This window comes from Anabrus simplex, chromosome X, assembly GCF_040414725.1.
Source record: "Anabrus simplex isolate iqAnaSimp1 chromosome X, ASM4041472v1, whole genome shotgun sequence".
NCBI lineage: Eukaryota > Metazoa > Arthropoda > Insecta > Orthoptera > Tettigoniidae > Anabrus > Anabrus simplex.
Window position 1 is genome coordinate 81,432,010 of NC_090279.1, and position 17,669 is coordinate 81,449,678.

Here is a 17,669-nt window from a genome sequence, read left to right on the forward strand (position 1 = left end):
AAAATAAAATTTACAGATCTCTTAACATGATTATGAGGTTATTTAGGGGTTGTAAAGGAGAGGGCATATAAATCTCCAGCAAAGCCACAATGACAGTGTGAGACCATCACCAGGATTACTTGAGTAGAGAACAGGAAATGATCCACAGAAATATCTCCATTTCTTGCAGGTGATTTCTAACAAAAGAGTTGTGTTACAGAGATGTTGCAAAGTTTCAGCTGGGCAGACTTGGAGAAAGGAGACAAGTTGTTTGATTAAGCAGTATATTCTGAGATGTCATTGGAGAGATGGCTTGGAATGACATTAGTTGATGAATACATTTAAGTCATGTTCTTTAACTGTAGGAAAGGTCACAACATGAAGATAAGTTTGAATTCAAGGGGACAAATTTTGGCAAATGTTCACTTATAGGAAAATGAATTAGTGATTGAAATAATATGTTTCATATATTTCCACAATCTTTTTTCTATATAAACAACCAACAGCCCTAATTGCTGTTGTTTGATTGATTCATTGATTGATTCATTCATTGATTGGGACATTAACTGATTTATGCTTTTGGTCTTAATGTGATGTACAGATGGGGGATGATGGATATTTCTATGCTTATGATTTAAGCATTGTCCACTTGTTGGGAAAGTGGTAGGAGTACTGTGGGATTATTTGATATGACAGTGAAGTGTGAGCCACACCCTCCCTCAATCAAAAATAAATACGTAGACAACAACGAGGATAAAAGAGGAAACTACACGTGAATCGCGATCAAGAAAGGGCGTATAAATCTGCCCTGAACTGGAAATGTTATTCACCTAATTAGTACCAGCATAAACTAACACTACTAAGAGTCGAAACCCGAATAAGTGATAAATGAGTGTTTATTGAAAAGCAACGTTAATTAAAGAATTAATTGAAAAGGAAAACATAAGATATAATAGGGTAATACATACGTATATGGGTTAGCACCAATGACAATTAATCATGATATCCATATCTCATCAATACGTACATGCACAGTTGCAGAATTACGTAAGGGATCTTAGCATTTTTACTCATGAAGATTTCGCATATAACAATTGCGAAAAGAATAACTATTGAGGGTCAACACATGATTACAAATCGGGAGTACCTTATTCATTCCCCCCTACTTCTTATCCGTTATATTTTTTTTAAACAATACTATGATCTCCTTTCATTAGGATCCCCCACACACCAAGGAGCGCACACACCCAAAAAAGGGTAGACCAGGTAAAGAATAACCCCAGCGGGCAAAGAGAAAAAGATACATAGGATGAATCAATCAGATAAACACGGGCCATCGTGCGGCCAAGGAACAAAATAAATCAACATGGCGACGCCCAGGTCGAAAAAGATCAGGGCGCGCACCAAATAAGGAGAAAAATAGAACCCGGGATAAAAGGGGCAAATAACGAAAAGTTAAACATAAATTAGATAGGCCGACACTTCTTCATCTAAATACTCGACTCATTCATTAATTCATTCATCAGCCATACGAACAAATCGCCTCGAGGGCAGATAACAGTGACAACTGGTGCGAATAGATCAATCAAGCCAACTCGTAGAGTGCAATATTACCTAACATCAATGAGGCCAAACGTCAATAGTGGTTGAATGACAACAGCACATGTCGTGGCTTCAAGGCCACGCGTAGATCTGCCACAAACATCGCTGTGTACGGCCATAATAATTCGACGGTCGACACACAGATCATAATTCCAAACGAGAGCAAAGACGTCTCATTGAGAAGTTCATTATAATGCACAGAGACTCAGATTATGAATGCACCACTATTATATCAACAACACACTCTCACACACGCCTTCCTCTCTCCGAGTATCAAGACGGGTTACGGTCGGCCAAAAAAGGGAGAAATACAAATTCTAAATGGTACATTACCCACAATATCAAGCATCAGAACACGTTAATCGTGCAGCGATCTAGCACGGTTTTAAACTTACGATACATCCATTTGAAAAGCACTAACATAGCTCCTGTGTGTGAGGGTCCCATATTATTATAAGCCACCATCCTCAGAACAGAATATAAACCAAGGAGAAGATAGTTAAAGACCTAGTCGAGAAAAGATCATTAATGTTCTCGACAGAGGGGGCTGTCCTCTATCGATTAAAACCGGAAACACATATAGTAACAGGTCGAAACCAATTCAGTGAAACATTGGTAATAAATTATGGAAACCATGCTGGAGCAGCATGTTTCATCATCACACCCATGCGTCTTTAAAATGTGTCCGATTTTGACGAAGGGTCAAAGGGACACATTTTAAAGTGAGGTGTAAAGTTTATAATAAGAATACATACATGAAGAAATTATATATATATATATATATATATATATATATATATATATATATATAGTGCGCACTATATAACTAAAATTAACTAACCTAATTACAAACCTAATTAATTAGAGTAACAACAAATAACACTGAAAATCACCAACAGCCACAAGGGAGCATAGATTGGTGGATTACACATTGCTTTAAAGTTCAGTACATTAAAAGAAGGAAAGGCGCTGAATTTAATCAGTCTTTTTCCTATCATTAATACGACACTTTCACGAATCGGTTGCAGGCAGGTTGGATAAAAGTAGTCATACAATTTTCGTGTCCTATCAATAGGTCTGTTGTTTATTTTATATTATCCTTGTCATTCGGTACTGAAATACCTTTGACTCTTCTTTTCTTTCCCTTTCCTTTTTCATTTTTCCCTGAAAAGAAAAAGACTTTAGAACAACGAGTCTAAGAGTGATAAATTGATCAAATCATGTTACCACCAGGTACTAATAGCTACTAGATCAATTATTTTTGGCCCCGTGAATGGTAGGGCTTCAACAGACTCACGTGAGCTCTGGATACCCTTTTATTTATTTCATCCTCCAACAACACGGTAACAGGTCCCAAGAATTTCACAATACGGTTGGGACCAGACCATTTTAGGCAGAGTTTCGCTCCAATTTGGTCTGCTCCCGAGCTTGTCGGGAACCTTTTAATCATAACTAAGTCTCCAACCTTTAGGGTGACTTCTCTCCTTCCCTTGTTGAACCTTTTGGCTACACGATCTCTGGCTTTGATCAGTTGCTCGACTGCTTCCTTCCATTTTTCTTCGACGTTCTTGGTCCTTAACGGTTCGGACAAATATCCAAAATTCCATTTTAATTGTAATGGGTCAGTAACATTCCTGCCCAAGAACAACTCTGCCGGTGTGTGCCGATGCGATTCATGTTGAGCACTGTTGAAAGCTAGAACAAAGAAATGTAAGTTTTCGTCCCAACTGCGCTGGTCAGCGCTGTGGAACGCGGTTAGGCAGGCCTTAAGATTACGATGAAACCTCTCAACATGAGACGGTTTAGGGTAGTGAGGGTTGAGAAATATCTGGTTCACTCCCCACTCAAAACACAATTGACGAAAATTACTACCGCTGAAAGTGGATGCATTGTCAGTTACCAACTTTTTGGGGGGGGCATAAATTGCAAAGATGTGACGAGACAAGATGTGAACGGCGTTATTAGAATTGATTTTGCGCACTGGGAACAACCAGACGAATTTTGAGAAACCATCAATGACAGATAGGATACCAACGTTGCCTTTACGGGACTTGACGAGAGGGCCAAAATAATCTACGAATAACCTTTCTCCGGGGTACGTTGCCACATCAGCGGAATGCAACCCAACTTGAGAGGATTTGGCAGGTTTAGACCGTTGACACACGTCGCAGCTTTTCACGTAGTCAAGCACTTCTTTTTTCATATTTGGCCAGTAGAAGTCGCGAGAAACGCGATGTAATGTCTTGTACTGACCCAAATGCGCCCCTAAATAAGAGTCATGGTAATAATGTAATACCATGCGCCTTTTGCTATCTGGAATGCAAATCTTGTCCTTTCCCTTATTACCACAACGACGAACTAACAATCCACGCTTAATACAAAATGATTTATCATGAAGTGACCCATCGGTGACACCTTTCATCAGTTTTTGACACTCGTCATCAGTATTCTGGTGCTCTGAAATATCAGAAAATGACCAAGGATATTTCTGCATAATATTAACACATCCAGCACCATCAGATCTATGGTATTTCTCCGCGTCATCGGCTTCACTCATGTTTATTCCGTCAAACATACGTGGCAGACAGACAGCCACGACATTTTCCTTTCCGCGAACATGTACAATGGTGAACTTATACGCAGACAGTCGAAGAATCCACCTGGCTGTTCTTCCAAGTCGTTTGACGTTGGCACTCATCCACGACAGGGCCTGATTATCAGTGTGGACAAAGAAGTGACGGTGTTCGAGGTAAGTTCTAAATTTTTCTACACCCAACACAACGGCCAAACATTCCTTTTCGTAAATGGAGTAACGTAACTCGGCCCCGTGTAGTTGCTTGCTAAAATAAGCGATCGGGACTAGTTTTCCGTCCTCATCGGCTTGGTTTAGCACGGCGGAAATCGCAATTTCACTGGAATCGCATTGGAGCACGAAATCGCGGGAGAAATCGGGGCTGTGGAGAACAGGGGCTCGACAAAGGGCATCTTTCAGCTGACCGAAGGCAAGGATTTGGGCTTCACCCCAGACGAAACGACAATTCATCCTTTTTAGAAGATTCAAAGGGGCCGAAATTTGAGAAAAATTCTCGATGAACCGACTGTAAAAACCCACCATACCCAAGAACCTTCTTACGCCGCGGACGTTCTTGGGCTGAGGAAACTCTTTAATACATTTAACCCTCTCAGGGTTTACAGCTATACCGGAATCCGAGATGACATGCCCCAAGAAATTCAATCGTTTGGAACAGAGAGAGACTTTTTTTGGGGTTGATAGTGAACCCGTGTTTGCGCAGACGACTAAGTACCTCACGTAGGTGAGCCAGGTGTTCGTCAAAGCTTGCAGAGTATATGAGGAGATCATCCAGAAAATTAAATACATAGGAGAACTTTAGATCGCCAAAGATCGAATCCATGACCCGGCTAAGCGCTTGTCCCCCTATCGAGATGCCCATGGGTACTTTATTGAAATGAAAGAGGCCAAAGGGGGTGACAAAGGCTGTACAAGGGCGACTTTTTGGGTCCAAAGGAATCTGGTAATACGCCGAGTTAAAGTCGAAGACAGTGAAAAACCTAGCACCATGAAAATGCTGAAAGGCGCTTTCGATGGTGGGCAATGGGAAGCTGTCAAACACAATGTTCCTATTTACCTTGCGGTAATCCACAATGAAACGAAAACTCCCGTCTTTTTTAGGGATTAGGAAGGCGGGGCTACCATAAGGTGACTTGGATGGACTGATGACCTTCTTTTCTAAAAGTTCATCTACACATTCTCTCATGGCGGACAACTTCGGAGGCGAACATCCGAAAGGAGGGGACCTAACAGGAGTTTTATCTTTGAGCTCAATTGAATAAGAAAAGTTTTTCGCACAACCTAACTCAGGCGTCAAAACATCAAAAAATTCCTCTATTAAACTGTTTAGCATCAAATTCTGTCCGTCGGTTAGGTCACACGACGCACTTGGAGTCACAAAAGTAGAAAGAGGGCACACAATATTACGCAGAAAGGGGGTTTCGAAAGGATAATTTACGTCAGACCGGAAGCGGAAGGCGAAACTTCGAGTAATGAAATCAATGGATAGACCCGTCGCTTGCATAAAGTCAGTCCCTAAAATGATCGGGACAGACAGATCTGCAACAACATAAAATTTCCAATTCCACGAAAGATTATGAATTTTGATGTGGCATACGACGCGGCCCACCGGACACACTTGACGGCCTTCAGCAGACATAAACTTATCTATCTTCCCGCTGTCCGAGAGATACTCTAAATGTACGGAAGACACAAGGCTCAGATTCAAGAAGGAAACGCTGGAACCGGTATCCAGCAGGGCGTATAGCGTGCGGGACCCTATACAAACTTTGGCCCAGGGTGTCGACGAAGGAAGGCCCCAGATCCTTTTGTTAACACCGACATTTTGCGCCAACGAAGGGCCATTTCGCCGGCGCGCGTTCAGTTTCCCTGCCCGGAACTACATCTAGGACATACACGCGCAGTGACACCAACGAGGCCACATTTAAAACACTTCAGTCGCGATTTAGACCAACAATTATTAGAAATATGTCCCGCCTTACCGCAATTCCAGCACTTTCTTGTAGCGGAACCACGTTCAACAGGCGACTCGGAGGGTTGGATGGCGTTAATATAGCGTCGGGCCGGAGACACAACGCTGGTCCTTCGCTCGGGACTACTCGAGGGGCGCGACGCCGAAGGGGGGGCATCAAAGGATACTGACTTGAAGGACGTGTGGCAGGCGACGTCGGGGAAAGAGCATTCAGACGGAGTCGGAGGGGGACGATACTGTTTATTTTGACATACGATTGATTCAAACTCGCGACCCAAGTTAATAACATCATCGACGGTCTGAACCTCGGATCTCTTACTGAATAATTTGTATTGAGGGGACAGGTTTCGGTAAAACTGGTCGAAAATTTCACACTCAGGAACCTTCACACTTAATCGGTTATACAGGGTCAAAATACCAGTTGCATAGTCGTCAACACCTTCCCCAACACCTTGGGTTCTTCTAAAGATCTCTTGTTTCAGACGATAATCCATATCGGACAACCCGAAACGTTTTTTAATGCGATCAACGAAATCCTCCCACGACCGGACATTTGCTTTAACCAACCTAAACCACCTTAATGCCGGCCCTTCGAGCATCCCCGGAATTACAGGAACAAAAAGGTTAAGGGGTATCGAGCTGCATTCAGCGATGTCCTCGACTCTCTCAAGAAATTCAACCACATTAGAATTTTCCCCTTCCCCGGGGAAATTGAGCTTCCATTTCCTAACTATATCGAAAACGGGGTTAATATGAGGACTACGTTCACTACTGGGTCCATAACAGGGGAAAACCAAACCGACACGATTCTCATCGAGGCCACAATTTCTGTCAACAACAGCATTGTTATTTCCTAAGCACACATTACTCTCACTACCTGACAGGGCAGAAGCACTATCCCGATTAATACGTTCACGCCTTTCTCTTTCGACATCGGTGACCTCTCCAGCAAATACATCACTCTCACCACTCATGTCAACAACTTTATCACTTTCCATGTCTCAACCGAGGTTTTATCCGCAATGAAAAACCCACACATACACAATGGTCATCGAAAGAGTTAATTGATAAACGACACACAAGATCAGAATTAATATAACAAGTTTCAAAAGGTTAAATCGAAAAGAAATAATGGTTTTCCTTAACGTATCCGAAACAGAATACCATTCCCAGTTCTATCTCACCCGTGCTTTTTCCAGATGAGATATCTTGATCGAGCACGTCTCTGCTACCATTAACTGAGCCACACCCTCCCTCAATCAAAAATAAATACGTAGACAACAACGAGGATAAAAGAGGAAACTGCACGTGAATCGCGATCAAGAAAGGGCGTATAAATCTGCCCTGAACTGGAAATGTTATTCACCTAATTAGTACCAGCATAAACTAACACTACTAAGAGTCGAAACCCGAATAAGTGATAAATGAGTGTTTATTGAAAAGCAACGTTAATTAAAGAATTAATTGAAAAGGAAAACATAAGATATAATAGGGTAATACATACGTATATGGGTTAGCACCAATGACAATTAATCATGATATCCATATCTCATCAATACGTACATGCACAGTTGCAGAATTACGTAAGGGATCTTAGCATTTTTACTCATGAAGATTTCGCATATAACAATTGCGAAAAGAATAACTATTGAGGGTCAACACATGATTACAAATCGGGAGTACCTTATTCATTCCCCCCTACTTCTTATCCGTTATATTTTTTTTTAAACAATACTATGATCTCCTTTCATTAGGATCCCCCACACACCAAGGAGCGCACACACCCAAAAAAGGGTAGACCAGGTAAAGAATAACCCCAGCGGGCAAAGAGAAAAAGATACATAGGATGAATCAATCAGATAAACACGGGCCATCGTGCGGCCAAGGAACAAAATAAATCAACATGGCGACGCCCAGGTCGAAAAAGATCAGGGCGCGCACCAAATAAGGAGAAAAATAGAACCCGGGATAAAAGGGGCAAATAACGAAAAGTTAAACATAAATTAGATAGGCCGACACTTCTTCATCTAAATACTCGACTCATTCATTAATTCATTCATTCAGCCATACGAACAAATCGCCTCGAGGGCAGATAACAGTGACAACTGGTGCGAATAGATCAATCAAGCCAACTCGTAGAGTGCAATATTACCTAACATCAATGAGGCCAAACGTCAATAGTGGTTGAATGACAACAGCACATGTCGTGGCTTCAGGGCCACGCGTAGATCTGCCACAAACATCGCTGTGTACGGCCATAATAATTCGACGGTCGACACACAGATCATAATTCCAAACGAGAGCAAAGACGTCTCATTGAGAAGTTCATTATAATGCACAGAGACTCAGATTATGAATGCACCACTATTATATCAACAACACACTCTCACACACGCCTTCCTCTCTCCGAGTATCAAGACGGGTTACGGTCGGCCAAAAAAGGGAGAAATACAAATTCTAAATGGTACATTACCCACAATATCAAGCATCAGAACACGTTAATCGTGCAGCGATCTAGCACGGTTTTAAACTTACGATACATCCATTTGAAAAGCACTAACATAGCTCCTGTGTGTGAGGGTCCCATATTATTATAAGCCACCATCCTCAGAACAGAATATAAACCAAGGAGAAGATAGTTAAAGACCTAGTCGAGAAAAGATCATTAATGTTCTCGACAGAGGGGGCTGTCCTCTATCGATTAAAACCGGAAACACATATAGTAACAGGTCGAAACCAATTCAGTGAAACATTGGTAATAAATTATGGAAACCATGCTGGAGCAGGATGTTTCAAGTGTTTTTGGAAAGAAGGTATATTGTGCACCCGCCCCCCTACCTAACTGGCACCGGCACGGAATCTACAGGGTCGCAGACGGGTCAAGAAGTATGAAATAAATAGGGGCTGAACTAAAGTCAACTTAAAGGCGTACAAGGCAGGAGAAGCGCGGCATATATCTAAAATGAGAACACATTCGAATTAAAATATTTAACTCACAAACCGGTTTATTGAACCTTAATGATAATGGGAAATGACGCATGAAATAACCCTAATGAATTGCATTAAAATTTACAAATGTTTGTTATAGTTTGTTTGGTGGACGTCTGTCCGTTATACGTGATAGAAACGAGTACGTTTATCGCGAAGCGATGTATCGTGACATATAGCGAATGGTAATTTTATCATAACACTGAGGCTATATTATCGCTAACACATAAAACTAACATGCGTCCGACAACACATCTGAGCAATTCCTATTCTAATAAAGTCCTAGATTTCCCAATGAAATGACGTAAAATAAAATACACACATATGATACAACACCTGGGTTCGAACCCGACCCTCGCTATCCTGGACATTGCCAAGCTGATGGACAGAACCACCACTGACCTTATGTACAACCACACATGACATAAAGAAAAACACATAAAGGGTACATGGTATGCAAGAAAAATACACAAAAGGCACTTGATCTTTCTTCTGACGCTGTAGGCCTCCAATGCCTACGTTGAGCATCGAACTTACAACCTCTTGCGATGAAGGCAGGGTCCTGTAATCCCTGTCTAATTATACTCGCACAATTAACAACGATTCATTGGCAAACATTACCATTTTCGGCGGGTCGCTTGTTAATCATTACACTGCTCTGCTGTGTAGGTAAATCACATTATTTTTGCCGTTGAAAGAAACCAACTTCCTTTTCACAGCCAAGTCCCTCCTTCCTCCGCTTACGGGACATTAAAAAAAAAAGAAACACACTGGGCCAAGGCCAGACGGCGGTTGACCACCCTCAAGGGGTCAACACCCACACAACATTCCCTTTCCAAAGGGAACCGTAACATTTCACTCGGAACTACATCTCCAATATTCTTCGGCCTTAACAGACTCGCGCAAATCACTTTGAATTAAACACATGTCTACCCAGCAGTATCATATCATTTTTACAACGCGACTCCCGTATCATAATGGTAATCTTTGCCCGATTGTTGTTATTATTATTATTATTATTGTTATTATTCTTGTTATTATTATTCTTGTTATTATTATTATTATTATTATTGCCGTCCTACATAGCTTACCCGCTACCTTACTTATACATGGTCATCGCGCGGAATCTGTACAGCAATTACAACACAATTAAGCACTCGCGCGGCAATTAACATCTGATTACTGACTGCTAATTAATCGATGGTCGGCACATGGCTACTTTATCGTCACACGGCAATACATGCATTAATTAATATTCACACGAATCGATGTTTGACACACTTATTATGATCACTTGCTGGTAAATTTAATCCCATAATCAATTTAATCTTATCACTCCCTATCTAAGTATTTCAAAGGGTGGAGTTCTTGTTGTGGCTTGTCAGTTCGGCCGTCGGATCTCGTGGCTGCGGGCCTTACGTACTATAGTACTTACCGTTTTACATACCATACACTTATCAAATTAATGAATACTCTAATAACTACTCTCACTGCACTCCCATAAACTAATTATTCCTGGTCTTCTGACGCAAATAAACAAACAGAATTTCCCAAGAAAGAAATAATCGAATGAATCTCTATCCCATGCAAAGCTAGAGTATTATATCCCTAAATTATTTACACGCAATTACTCAGACCTGTTGTCGGTTTCCTAAACTAAGGATTAATAACTACGCGCCCATTCCGGCGCTCTATTTCAACAGGACTACATCTTTAATCTCTTATAGCGTCAGTTTACAACAAATATTCCCATCCCTTCTATGCATGCCAGATATTAGAATTTTGTACTCATCTCTATCACATGATGATGACACCTTCGCCAACTCAGGAGGTCCACCCTGAGCTTACTCCTCCTCCATGGGCACCACGGTGATCACATCATTTTCCATGCCATCTTGGAGTTGAAGTTCCATTGTTCGATGCTGGTGGAGTCCTTGGCAGCTAATCCTGTATACACACAACGTCACTGTTTAATTCACACTTCGGGTAACGGCGTTCACTGTGAACGTCCGATCACGATCTCGTAAGCTATTACGTAGCCCGCGGTTCAGTACCGAATCTCGTCTATCTCTCGGTTTTCCTATTCAGTCTGCTGCTACGTCAGATTATTATACTATCGTAATGATAATAATATTACTTTACACATCACGGTTTTCCAAAAAGTTAACACAGCCGTCACAGAGATCAAACTATACACTGTTTATGCGAACTGTATTATTTCACTAAAAATAGGAGTTAACTTCACTTGAACAAAGAACTAACGAGGGCTTAACCGAGCGTAGCTTCGCCGCCGATAAGAGTAGTATAATAAGCGGGTTCTGCGGCACCTCCTCCTCCTCCCGCCTCCTCCTCCTCCTCCCGCGGGAAATTTGAATTTTGGCGGGAAATTTGAATTTTGGCGGGAGATTTGAATTTGTAAACAAAGCCACGTGCTTTTTGACAGCTGTCATCGACAACAACGCATCGCTAACCTCACTGCTGCCATCTTGACGGGCCTAAACCTCACTAGTGCCAACTTAACCTAACTAGCATGAGGTAAACAAAGCCACGTGTTTTTTGACAGCCACGTGCTTTTTGACAGACAACAACGCATCGCAAACCTCAGTACTGTCATCTTGACGGGCCTAAACCTCAGTAGTGCCAACTTAACCTAACTAGCATGAGGTAAACAAAGCCACGTGCTTTTTGACAGCCACGTGCTTTTTGACAGATTTGTAAACAAAGCCACGTGCTTTTTGACAGACAACAACGCATCGCTAATCTCAGTACTGCCATCTTGACAGGCCTAAACCTTAGTGGTACCAACTTAACGTCACTAGCGCGAGGTAAACAAAGCCACGTGCTTTTTGACAGCCACATGCTTTTTGACAGCTGTCATCCACCATCTTTAAACCACAAAGCACTGTGCTGCCCTCTTTATCGCAGTAGCTGCAAAATTCGTCACTTGTCATCCGCAGTGCTGCCATCTTGACGGGTCTAAACCTTAATGCTACCAATTTAACCTAACTAGCGTGAGGTAAACAAAGCCACGTGTTTTGTGACAGCTGTCATCCGCCATCTTTAATCTATAGAGCACAGTGCTGCCCTCTTTAGCTACTTACCTTTGAAATGTGGTGGCGGATAATTTGAAAAATGCTTTTTGACAGCAGCCATCTTTGTACACCGTGCTGCCCTCTTTAGCTAGATACCTGTGGTGGCAGACAATTTCACGTGACAGCAGCCATCTTTAATCAAGAGAGCACCGTGCTGCCCTCTATGTGGTGGCGGCAATTTGAAAAATTCTACATTCTCTTGTTTGGAAACAAACCCATGCGCTTTTTTTGACAGCTGTCATCCGCCATCTTTAATCCAGAGAGCACCGTGCTGCCCTCTTTAGCTACTTACCTTTGAAATGTGGTGGCGGCAAAATCCACGTGCTCTTGTTTGGAAACAAAGCCATGTGCTTTCTTGACAGCTGACATCCGCCATCTTTAATCTATAGAGCACAGTGCTGCCCTCTTTATCGTAGTAGATGTAAATTCGTCACAGCTGTCATCCGCAGTGCTGCCATCTTAACGGGCCTAAACCTTAGTGCTACCAATTTAACCTCACTAGCGTGAGATAAACAAATCCACGTGCTTTTTTGACAGCTGTCATCCACCATCTTTAATCTATAGAGCACAGTGCTGCCCTCTTTAGCTACTTACCTTTGAAATGTGGTGGCGGATAATTTGAAAAATGCTTTTTGATAGCAGCCATCTTTGAGCACCGTGCTGCCCTCTTTAGCTAGATACCTGTGGTGGCAGGCAATTCCACGTGACAGCAGTCATCTTTAATCATGCGAGCACCGTGCTGCCCTCTACGTGGTGGCAGCAATTTGAAAAATTCTACATGCTCTTGTTTGGAAACAAACTCACGTGCTTTTTTCTGACAGCTGTCATCCGCCATCTTGCATCACAAAACTCTGTGCTGCGCTCTTTAGCTAGATACCTTTGAAATGTGGTGGCGGCAATTTGAAAAAATCTATGTGCTCTTGTTTAGTAAACAAAGCCACATGCTTTTTTTGACAGCTGTCATCCACCATCTTTAATCAATAGAGCACTGTGCTGCTATCATGCGGGTAATTTCATCACCTGTCATCCGTCATCTTTAATCCACAGAGCACCGTGCTGCTCTCTGTAGTAGCGGGCAATTTGAAAAGTTCTGTTAGCTGTCATCCGCCATCTTTAATCAAGAGAGCACCGTGCTGCCATCTATGTGGTGGCGGCAAATTCCACATGCTCTTGTTTAGTAAACAAACTCACGCGCTTTTTTGTCAGCTGTCATCCGCCATCTTACATCGCAAACCTCAGTGCTACACTCTTTAGTTGAAATATGGTGGCGGATAATTTAAAAAGAAAAATTCTACAGCAGCCATCTCTCGGCGCTAATTGCACAAGATGGTGGCTATACATGACTCCTTAAAGGTGCTTATGCAAGATGGTCGCTATGCATAGACTCCCTTGGGATGCTTGCGCAAGATGGCGGTTATACATGGCTCCTTTTGAAATATGGTGGCGGATAATTTAAAAAGAAAAATTCTACATCAGCTATCTCTCGACGCTAATTGCACAAGATGGTGGCTATACATGACTCCTTAAAGGTGCTTATGCAAGATAACCGCTATACATAGACTCCCTTGGGATGCTTGCGCAAGATGGCGGTTATACATGGCTCCTTATGAGACGCCCTAGAGATGCTTGCGCAAGATGGCGGTTGCTCTTATGAGGTGGCTTAAGGGTCCTTGCACAAGATGACTGGAGACGCCCTAAGGATGCTTGCGCAAGATGGCGGACACAAGATGGCGGCTATACACAACTCCTTATGAGACGCTTTAAGGGTGCTTGCGCAAGATGGCTGTTGCTCTTAGCTTAGAGGCTAACGTGTCGTGCTAGTTCGATTCATTAAATTTGGGGCTTAAATGCAAAATGTTAAATATCTCGAAAGCAGTGCATCGTAGAGCAAAACGGACAAAATTTTTCTGACCAATGATTTTACAGCTGCTGTTATGCATGCGGTGGAGGGCAATTTGGAATCCTATGTGCTTAATCAACAGAGCACCCTGCTGCCCTCTTTAGCTGAAATGTGGTGGTGGATAATTTGAAAAATTCTTTTGACAGCTATCATCCTTAAACAATGGCGACTATACATAGGCTGTTAAGGCCTTATCATGCTCCTCCTCCTCCTCCTCCTCCTCCTCTACCTCCTCCTCCGCCGCTTATGTCAAGGCATAGCTTTATATCGAACAAGTTTAAACCTGCATCGCGAAGGCAAGCGTGTGCAGCGATAACATTATTGTGCATGTTTAGACTTTCGAAACATAAGAAGAGTAGAATCAAACGCTGTACTCGATACATGTGATCAGAACATTGATTGATGCGTTCAGAAAACAAAATAAGTGATCAAGACTAGAATCGAACACTGTACTCAATACATCATGTGTTTAGAATATGTCATGGGATACCCTTGTTCTAAGAAGATCAGATTGAAACATAACAAGACTAGAATAGAACACTGTAATCGATGTTGTTAACTTCAACATGTGATCAGAACATTGATTGATGTGTTCAGAACACAAAATAAGTGATCATGACTAGAATCGAACACTGTACTCGATACAACATGTGATCAGAACATTGATCGATGTGTTCAGAACACAAAATAAGTGATCAAGACTAGAATCGAACACTGTACTCAATACAACATGTGTTTAGAACATGTTAGGGGGTACCACAACCTCATCGATCGCTATCAGCAAGAACGCTTGTACTTTGTTAAGTGTAGAAAATTAATCTTTATTGGTAAATGGTTTTATGTTCAGAACAAGGAATGGAACCTAGGGGTTACGTCTTACCTAATAAAATCCCTGAGGTGCGATGAGTTACGTTTTTCGAACTAGTGTTTGGAACACTGAACTTTTCAAGATGGCAAGAGTGAGGTTAGCAATGTTCTGTTGTTGGATTTTAAATTCTACGCTATAACATGCATAAGGTGGCAGCCTTGAGGTTTACCGCCGTAAAGATGGTAAGAGTGAGGTTAGCAATGTTCCGTTGTTGGATTTTAAATTCCTCCGCTCTAACATGCATAAGGTGGCAGCCTTGAGGTTTACCGCCGTAAAGATGGCAGCAGTGAGGTTAGCGACGCTCTATTGTCCTCCAAAGTGAGGTTAGGGTTCGTCAAGAAGACAGCTGTCAGAAAAAAGCACGTGGCTATGTTTACCAAACAAGAGCACGTGGCCGTGACGTCACGGTCACGTAGTATGTTGCCTCAGCATGCAAAGTTCAATGTCTACACCTACGTAGTAAACATTCTGCTATGTTCACAAGATTTTTTACACATAACTATTCTTTATTCTTTAAGTTCATGCACATAGGCTATGCTAAGATAGCAGCACAAACACATGCGAACTTTGTACATTCTAATGGAATAAGTTTAGTACTGTGAGCACCATGGATACATGATGTGTGCACGCATTTAAACTTGATTATACGTAATGCTGCTGCTTTGTTTACAAGATTTTTATACATTGCTATTCTTTATGCTTTAAGTTCATGCACACACAAGCGATAGTCGTTCGCTCTGGCAGGAGAAGTTTAGTACGATAGTCGATGTATACATTATCGATAGGTGATGTGTACACGCTTTAGAACTTAGCTCTTCTTTGTGCATTAAGTTCGTGCACATGGGTTAGGGGTACACAAAAGCGATTGCTACATGCTCTAGCGGAAGAAGTCTAGTACGATAGTCGATGCATGTAAAATCGATAGGTTATGCTATGATAGCAGCACACTAACACGATTTTAGCACAATCTAGTGGAAAAAGTTTAGTATGATAGTCGTTTCATGCAAAATCATTAGGTAATGTGTACACGCTTTGAAACAAGGCTATTCTTTGTACTTTAAGTTAATGCGTCTTAGTTATGCTAAGATAGCAGCACAATTTACCTGAAGAAGTTTTGTACGAGAGTCGATACATGCAAATCGATAGTTGATGCGTACACGCTTTGAAACATGACTATTCATTGTACTTTAAGTTCATGGGTATAGGTTATGCTAAGATAGCACCACAATCTAGCGGAAGAAATTTAGTACGAGAGTCAATGCATGCAAAATCGATAGGTAATGTGTACATGCTTTGAAACATGGCTATTCTTTGTACTTTTAAGTTCATGTGTATAAGTTATGCTAAGATAGCAGCACAATCTAGCGGAAGAAGTTTAGTACGATATTTGTTGCATGCAAAATCGATAGGTGATGTGTACACACTTTGAAACATGGCTATTCTTTTTACTTTAAGGTCATGCGTATAGGTTATGCTAAGATAGCAGCACAATCTAGTGGAAGGAGTTTAGTACGAGAGTCAATGCATGCAAAATCGATAGGTAATGTGTACATGCTTTGAAACATGGCTATTCTTTGTACTTTTAAGTTCATGTGTATAAGTTATGCTAAGATGCCAGCACAATCTAGCGAAGAAGTTCAGTACGATATTTGTTGCATGCAAAGTCGATAGGTAATGTGTACACGCTTTGAAACATGGCTATTCCTTGTACTTTAAGTTCATGTGTATAAGTTATGCTAAGATAGCAGCACGACCTAGCGGAAGAAGTTTAGTACGAGAGTCAATGCTTGCAAAATCGATAGGTAATGTGTACACGCTTTGAAACATGGCTATTCTTTGTACCTTAAGGTCATGCGTATAGGTTATGCTAAGATAGCAGCACAATCTAGTGGAAGAAGTTTAGTACGAGAGTCAATGCTTGCAAAATCGATAGGTAATGTGTACACGCTTTGAGACATAGCTATTCTTTGTACTTTAAGTTCATGCGTCTTAGTTATGCTAAGATAGCAGCACAATCTACCTGCAGAAGTTTAGTACGAGAGTCGATACATGCAAATTCGATAGTTGATGTGTACACGCTTTGAAACATGACTATTCATTGTACTTTAAGTTCATTGGTATAGGTTATGCTAAGATAGCAGCACAATCTAGCGGCATAAATTTAGTACGAGATTCGATGAATGCAGAATCAATAAGTAATGTGTACACGCTTTGAAACATAGCTATTCTTTGTACTTTAAGTTCATGTGTATAAGTTATGCTAAGATAGCAGCACAACCTAGCGGAAGAAGTTTAGTACGATATTTGTTGCATGCAAAGTCGATAGTTAATGTGTACACGCTTTGAAACATGGCTATTCTTTGTACCTTAAGGTCATGCGTATAGGTTATGCTAAGATAGCAGCACAATCTAGCGGAAGAAGTTTAGTACGAGAGTCGATGCATGCAAAAACGATAGGTAACGTGTACACGCTTTGAAACATGGCTATTCTTTGTACCTTAAGGTCATGCGTATAGGTTATGCTAAGATAGCAGCACAATCTAGTGGAAGAAGTTTAGTACGAGAGTCAATGCTTGCAAAATCGATAGGTAATGTGTACACGCTTTGAGACATAGCTATTCTTTGTACTTTAAGTTCATGCGTCTTAGTTATGCTAAGATAGCAGCACAATCTACCTG